Genomic DNA, 819 nt, shown 5'->3' with positions numbered 1-819 from the left:
CATATATATATATATATATATATATATATATATATGTATCTAATATAATAAATGTGAAAACTAATTTCTGTGTATCAGTGTGTCACACTTCGACTCCCTCTCTCACTATTCACTGACACTCCTACTATTGCTCATGTTGGGGTGAGAGGAATAGTAAGCATAGAGACAGTGAGGGCAGTGGCAAAGACAGACAGAGAACGAGAAAGAAAAAGAGGGAGAGAAAGAGAGACAAAGAAATTTAGGGAGAGTTGATGTTTTTATTAAAAGTAGTAGTGTTGATGGTGGCAATGGGAATAATAATAAGAGAGAGAGAAAGAGGGACTGACCACTAAACTAATATGCTGAAGTAACATACAGAATGAACACACACATTTAGCCTTTTTCTAATGGTAATGGGGTGATAGTAATAGTATGAGTTGTAGTTGTGATAGAGGCGGAGGCGGTGGTGGTGGTAGCCAACGCAATGAAGAATGACGTGAAAGTAAGTGATGTGAAAGACAGTGGTGATGGTGATGGGGAGGAAGGCAGTGAAGTCAAAGGTATTGATGATGGTGGCGTCGGAAGTCTGGTGTGTGTATAGCAGATGTGGTGGTGCTGTTGTTTATCATGCAGCTTTGGAATAAGTTCAAGATCAACAAATTCTATCATTGGTTTGATGAAAATTGTTCATTGCTTGAAAAATATTGGTCAAGTTTAATAAAATTTAATATGTACTTAATGCATGAAGTGTCATTGTTGGGCCCAGGAGCTAGCTTAAAAGCCACCAGATAGGACAGCTTTAAAGCTAATGTGTGTGTGTATATATATATATATATATAT

The sequence above is a fragment of the Octopus bimaculoides genome, chromosome 25 (genome assembly GCF_001194135.2).
Source record: "Octopus bimaculoides isolate UCB-OBI-ISO-001 chromosome 25, ASM119413v2, whole genome shotgun sequence".
In the NCBI taxonomy this organism is placed as follows: Eukaryota; Metazoa; Mollusca; class Cephalopoda; order Octopoda; family Octopodidae; genus Octopus; species Octopus bimaculoides.
This window is presented reverse-complemented; position numbering follows the sequence as displayed.